We start from the raw sequence: 6,894 nt of genomic DNA on the forward strand, positions 1-6,894 counted from the left end.
GGAGGAGAGGGACAACGCGCGTCTTGTGCGCGAAGACAGCGTGGCACAGATTTTGGCGCTAACAGTTTGGTGGTGGTGATGAAGGCTGAGTTTAGAGATAGGACAGACATGACTCCACAGCAGCCGTGGCCACACTGCGTGGGAACTTTGACTGAGGTAAGTTCAACTCCTGTTTCTACAAACTACATCTGTGTTATTTAATCACAATTCCTGGCGGGAGATTTGGGTAAAGTGCAGCCTATAGGAGAGGATGAGTTGGACGGTTTCATCCTCTCCAGCCTGCTTTGATTCTCATTTTCTCTCGGTGGTTGGAAGTTGCTGCAGTGTGACTCATGTTCTCTCCCATGTGGGCAGCATTCAGCCTGCGTCCTGAGGAGAATGTCTCAGAAAATACAAACTGCGGATAAAACTCGCTTTTCAAATCAGAATCTGGTTCGACCGGTTCCAATTACGCGCGACGCACGCAGGCGACGTATGTCACCACGTATGACGGTTCTGATGCGTTGTGTTCACCTGCCACACTTTCACAATTAGACCTGGTTTTTTGGTGTGACTCTCGAGCGGCGCTGTCTCTGGAGACGATCCGCTGCTGCCCACATCAGATGTGCGGATTGTGCACACAGACACAGAAGCGCGCACACTCCGATGTGTCTGTGTGAGTGCACGTGCAGGTTTCTGAACAAGTGTGTGCGTGTTGGGGGGGGGGGGGGGGGTGGCAGCTCCTCATCAAATCCTGTACATCCTCGGGAGCGCGTGGCACTGGGAGGTTTCCGGTGATAGTGAAGACATTATAGCCATCACTTTCTTCCAGTGTGTCACCACCCCCTCCTCCTCCTCCCCCTCCCTGGCACCCCCTCCCCCCTCCGTGCACTTCCGGTCGGCGCTTCCTCTCTTCCAACGCCCCCCCCTCCTTCTTCACTCTCGGCTCTGTGACGTCGCCCGGCGGTGAAGTCAGTCCTGCGTCATTCTTGCGCACTTTGCAGAGGGATACGCAGTCGCTTACTATAATCCTTTTAAAGGCATCATGGGCACGCTTGTACGCACGCGCACACTGCGGAGTATGATCCTCCGGCGTGCGTGGGTGCGTATGCGCACGATTTGAGAGGCTCGTGCACGGACAACGCGAGGGAGGAGTGCGTGGAGCGAGTCAATGAAAGACCCCTGTTCATTCACAATTCTTTGTTGAGGCTTCTGTTCTGTCTTCAACTAGACAATGTTAATTATAGGTTTGTAAAACATTTTGATATTAGACTATATCACTATCATTATATATATTTCGGGTATAGATTAAACAGCTGTTATGACATCTTTAGAAGTTGTACAAGTGTATGTAGGCAACTGGACTTCCAAGAGTCTTCTTCAGTTCAGTTCAGCCTCTTGGAGGTGAAACGTCTTCAAGAAACACAAGCAAGTCCAGTTGAATACTTGTCCAACTTCTGAAGATACCACGACTGACTGAGAATCTTCACAGACATGACAGAATATTCATCATCTTTTAGTTTCAACTTTACGTCGTGTATTTCTAGGAGCCAAATACATAAATCTTGAGAAGCAATTGCAACTCTCTCTTCCATTTGGAGGGTGAGAGTCCAGGTTCAGGCTCAAACTGTTTAGGATTCCGTGCGTATTGCGCTGGAGGGTCCGCATGCTCGTCAACACAGCCCACACACAGTCGAGGCGGTTTCTCCCCGGTGCCACGGAGACCGAGCCAGACCAAGCCGCTGCCCACGCGCTCTGATAAGCCAGACAGCAGAATGGGACGAGAGGCGATTGGTTCGCTCGCGAAGTGACGTCAGACGCCCTTACCCGCGGGCATGTGACTTCACGAGCACCGAGACGCGTGACTTCAGCATCTATTCGGTGTTGGAGGCAGGGACCGCAGAGGCAGCGCTCCGGTCCAGCTCCGACAGGTTCAGCTGCAGAGAGCAGGGCGATGCAATAACGAGGGATGGACGTTAAGAGTTACAACTTATAGATTCACGATCAATGACAATGAGATGAAACACACGTCATCACCATTTGAAAGATTCTAACAACATCTGCTGCCTCAGTTTCCGCTGTTTGTCCAGTTCAGCACCGCGGACAGCTCCGAGACTCCGAGGCGCTGTGACGCTGTCCCAGCGGTGTGGTGCTGAAACGCATGAGAGGGAACCTGTTGTAGACAAACCACCAGTAACACGACCCGTCTCGCTTTAGCGAATCATTACATCTTTTAATAAAGCATATTTTAGTTGATAACACATATTTAAAAGGTGAAAACAAAGATTTTTCTCTAACCAGTTAGATGTTTGAATGGTGTTAAAGTCTTAAATCCACTGCACCATGAGGTTTGAATGTCCCCTGTCATGTAAACGGTCAGTGAACTACTGAGCAGCACAGGTTAAAGAGTCTAAAACACGGCAGTTTAAAAGAGTTGAGAAAGAGGCAAGAGAAAGCAATTTAAAAAAAATTGTTTCATGTTATATAGTTCCCAATATTCTTAAAATCTTATTCGGCTATGGACTGTTTTGGGCTTCTTGAAGATGTCCATGTTAAATCATCCAAATATTCAATATATTCCCAACCTGATCAAATGACCCAATAAAAACATTTAAAAAAATGCCATTCTTCTACATTTCATGTTAAAAAAGAATCAAACCAAGTTCACTGGCAGTCTCTCTCTCTCCTTCTCTCTTGTTGCTGTCTCAGTCACTCTCCTACACTCTCTCTCTCGCTCTCTCTCACACACGCGCGTGCACACAAACACAAACTAGGTCAGAGTCAGGAAAACAGTGGGTGGATGACGCCTAATGCCAAACTTTCCAACAGTTTTTCAACAAATGTTTATAAAGTTTTCTAGGCTATTATATAAAAAAAAAGATATATCTGACTGAGTTTACTGCAAAGTTTTTACCTTTGACTTGACTGGCTGATCCGTAGAATATGTAAAAGTAGTTGATCATTAATTGATACGTTTCTCTGTAATATTAAGAAATATGAATATTTTGAAAAGTAGTTTCTGAACTTTGCAGTTGAAATCCTCATTTGTCATCACAGTCAGTCCCTGAGAAACCATGGTTAAAATTCAATGTGTTTCCATAACTTCAGAATAGCTTAGGACTGAAAATCGAACACGGTGATGTTTCAAGGGCCTAAGAACGTCCCTACCCCAGTTTCTACTTGTTTCACACTTAAATCCAATGTAGAATATTGTTCATTTTGAATGGTATTCCCCTCAAGTTTTAGTTGAGGGGAATTAATGAATTATACAGGGTTGAGAATAACGATGCAGAGATGGTGCTTTAACAACTCCCAAAGCTCTAACATGGAGAAAATGAGGCAGCTGTAGTTTTCAGCATCTTACAGACTCCCTGTCTTCCCTCGACATCTATTTAGGTCACTGAGATGCCCCTGATCACGAGGAACTGTATTGATTATCATTTACGTCTTGTCAGGATTGATCCCGGTAACATTATATCTATATCCTCTCCTCTCTTTTTGTTTATTCAGGAATCCACAAAGCGGAGTGTTTGTCCTCGTTTACAATCTCTTCCCCGTCTTCCTAACTTAGCCAGAGCATCAGCACCTTGGCTTTAGACTGCTTACTGCTTATACAGTGTCACAGTACAGTAACAGTCTACAGTCATGGCTACTGAAGCCTGGCAATGCACCAGTCACCAGGCTGAAGACAACATGGACATGCAGAGACTAGGCCACGGTGATGTCTTGACCCGACAGCTGCAGTTCTCTACGTATGTTGAAGTTTTCTCTCTGTGTGTTTCTCCTGCTCCGTTTCTTCCCTCCGGCTCGGAGAGGAAACCTGTGTGGGTTTGCATTGGGGGAGTCCTACAACGTACAAGTGCGTAATATCCAAGCTCAAACCAATGAGACCTCGCAGTTTCCAGTTTCCATGCCAACTCCAGCTCGTCCTCCACCCTGCTGTCTCCATGGCAACCGTGGCTTTAGATTGTTACTCTAGCAACAGCACCATGGTAACAGTCTACAGCCATGGTCGTTAGGGACAGTTGCCATCAGGAAAGACAAAAAGAGAAAAGTTAGAGCTAATAATTAAGTTTGGATTTGATGTGTTTCCTCTCATTTAGGTCACAGTTCCTTCAATCCTCGTGCACCGCTGACTTTTTATGGCTGTAAGTTTCTGCCCAATTAAGCCCTTTGATAAAATACTGGAGCTCTACTTTAATTTGATTTAACATGTAGCCTTGTAATTATATGTGATATCACCAAACACACATAATGCAATCCATCTGATTCACTAGGTACTGTTTAACAATCAAGTACGCAATGACACACAAGACACATATTGTTTCACTTTCATTTTTATTAGATGTAATGAGTTTCTTCAAGGTTTGATCCTTGAGTACAGTAATAAATGCAGTGAGCGCATGCTGAACGGATGAGTCAGCCGGCCCCAACACCTGCTCCGCTCTCTGTTTGTCAGACAAGAGCAGCCTCACTTCAAAGCAGCACAGACAGGAAATCCCAGTGGGCAGCGCAGTAACCTGCAGGCAGACATAAACCACACACTGGATCCACACAGGTGGGCCAACCAACATGCTCACATGCAGATATAAACACATGCAACTTGTTCACAGACACACAAAGAATAGACTCGTCCTTCATCCCCTCTTCTTCAGGCACCACTGATATCCAGAGTTATTCTGCCATCTACAGGTCAGAATTTGTCTGTGTGTAAATCAACAGTTTTTTCCGAGCTGAAACATCTTGGAGCAAAACATGCGCTTGATTCAATAAAGTCAAATAAAAAATGAAGAACATGTTCCAGTGTTTTGTGGATACGAGGGTAGATGCTTTCAATGTTCTCTGGTGTTTTCACAGTTTGTAACTGAGACACAGGGTGAAAAGAGCAGAACAAATACTCTTTGAGCGATTGCTGATTCCAGCATGAAACAGACATTGATTTTTAAATCAAATTATTTGTGGCAGCTGTCTTAACTCACAGGCATCCTGAAGAGCCCGAGTTTTTCAAAGTTAGTGATAAAAACTGAAAATAAATGGAGGACTGAGCCTTTCAGTGTGTTTTCAACATTAGTCTGGAGCTGCGAATAAAACATACGTAAATAGAGCAAGGCTGAAATTAGAGTTTCACTGTAAACATAGAAAAATGTGTTTAAACAGCGTTACTGTGCAGAATAAAGACCTTTTTAATCACCAATGTGAAAAAAACAATTAAAACAATAAACACAATTACACATCCACTCAGTACTTATCACAAAGTACATTAACTGAAGATTATGGAGAGAAATGCATCTTTAGCCATCACAATTGTGCCACTTATCATTTCCTTTGTCCATTATTTCTTTATTGGCGGCACAAGAAAAGGAAAGAATGAGAAGTTGTTTATCCTCGGCCTCCCTGCACCGTAAAAGCTCATGTGCTGACAGATAAACAACAGCACATAAACTCTTACTGTTCAAGGCTGATAGGTAAAGTGTTCTGACACTGACACTGACACACACACACACACACACACACACACCCACGCACACAGCCACGCACACAGCCACGCACACACACACACTGCTGTCGGTCACATCACATTAAAAGGAGCATTCCTCTGATTAACCACTGTAGACGTCTGCTGTTTAACATTCTTTTAGAGTTATCAGTCCTGTCATCCTGAAATTTATTTCTTCATTATGGCCCGAAATGCTCCTGAAATAAAATTATATATATAATTATTATAAATGACTACACCTAAAACCCTTTTATATCTAATAAATATCTGTATAGGTCAGGATTGAATCCCAATACGAGTCTGAGAAAGTTTCACTTCACTGAGTATCCATTGAGATTTTATGACTTTTATTATGGTCATTACCACAGCGGCTATTTTATTGTTATTGTTTATTAAGTTTTGAAAGTTGCAAACATTACCGTTAGTATTCCTCTACACAGCAATGGCTCCTCATGACATTATTATAATGTCTCTTCTCAGTCTTTTCAGTCTTTTCAGCCTCTAATTGCCTGAAACAAAACAAGATTGAGCAACAGCGCTCACATTTTTTGGAGCCAGGACGTGACTCTCTCTCTCCCTCTGGGTTTAATGCGGACACCACCACAGTCCTCCTCCATGGTTGTGATGACTAATATCTACCCCTGTAGTGTCAGTTAGGCACCTATGAGGACGGCCAAACCACAACTCTCCTCGCCAGGGCCCAGCCGCGGCCTCTAAAACAGTCCTGCAAAGCACACAGGCAGACAAATGACTGCGGATGACATCATAGATCAAACGGCATTACAAGGCCTCAGCCGCGTCCTCAGTTCACCTCAGAACCTCCTCAGTCAACATCACCATGACCTCTGGACACATTTACATCTGGTGTTAAAGTGTCACGTCTTACCAGACGCAGCCAAATTGAACAGATTGACCCGTCAGTCAGAAACACGATGATGCAGGGGATCAAATCTGTGGCTGTGTCCAGGTGACAGGACATGTCAGATGTCGGAATCAGTTGGGAGGGAGAGATGGAGCGAATGCTGCGACTGGACGTGGACAACAACCACAGAAGTTTTGGCCTCAGCCAAAGTACACTTCGTCCACACAAACAGGAAATCCACAAAGCAGAAGAAAAACCAGAAGCGTGCGGGAATGCAAGCAATGGAATAAGAATTGACCAGATCACGCCCATACGGAGGAAAAAATGAAAAATACAGACCGACACCCACACACACGTGAACAACCACTGCCTGCCGTCAGGGCCGAGATATCACATGAATAATACTGTGAAGTTCCCCTTGTAGTTTCATGTTGTTCACTCACATCAATTGACTTTCCTCTGCCCTCTCTGTTCTTTAAATAGAATTTTGACTGATAACTCTAAATATACTCGCCCTGCTCCCTCTTTCATGAGTCATCACACACCTCAAACACAC

At 44.5% G+C, this 6,894-nt stretch overlaps 1 long non-coding RNA gene across 1 annotated transcript; it reads left to right on the forward strand.

The window, feature by feature from the left end:
* LOC117774648 lies at positions 1 to 5,193 on the forward strand. The gene is made up of 2 exons (XR_004616115.1): positions 1 to 156; positions 3,490 to 5,193. It is a non-coding gene; the product is annotated as an uncharacterized LOC117774648 (long non-coding RNA).
* Positions 5,194 to 6,894: the final 1,701 nt, after the last annotated feature.

This window comes from Hippoglossus hippoglossus, chromosome 14, assembly GCF_009819705.1.
Source record: "Hippoglossus hippoglossus isolate fHipHip1 chromosome 14, fHipHip1.pri, whole genome shotgun sequence".
In the NCBI taxonomy this organism is placed as follows: Eukaryota; Metazoa; Chordata; class Actinopteri; order Pleuronectiformes; family Pleuronectidae; genus Hippoglossus; species Hippoglossus hippoglossus.